Genomic DNA, 480 nt, shown 5'->3' with positions numbered 1-480 from the left:
GGGTTGGGTGGGCGGGCGGGTGGGGAGGGGTCGGGGGCACGGAGCTGGGGTGTCTGGCTTCTGGTGGGGCTGGCAGGCCTCTGCGAGGCGCAGCTGTGCCCAGAACTCCGAGCTGCGTTTGCCATCACTACCGATGTGGCTGCGCCAGCCGGGGAGGGGGAGGCGGGTGGCGGGCACTGCGGCGCTCCATAGCCAATCGGAAGCCGGGGTTGCACTGGGGAGCTCTCCCCCCACTGGGCCCCACCCTGAGCAGAGACTGGGGGTGGTGGCCAGCAGCAGGCAGGGGGCAGTGCCACCACCATTGCCCAGAACCCTGCCCCCTCGGTTGGAAGCTCCGTGCCAGCCTTCCTGGCACATATCAGGCAAAGGCGGGGGTCTGTCCCCACCTGAATCTGCAGGAGCAGAGCTGGAGGAAGGGGCAACTTGGAGGAGCACCCCACCCTTTTGGCCCCAGGAAGCAGCTTTCTGTCCGGGGCAGCC

Source organism: Bison bison, unplaced genomic scaffold, assembly GCF_000754665.1.
Source record: "Bison bison bison isolate TAMUID 2011002044 unplaced genomic scaffold, Bison_UMD1.0 scf7180017864365, whole genome shotgun sequence".
Lineage (NCBI taxonomy): Eukaryota > Metazoa > Chordata > Mammalia > Artiodactyla > Bovidae > Bison > Bison bison.
The sequence above is the reverse complement of the archived record's forward strand: the minus strand, read 5'-3'. Positions refer to the sequence as shown.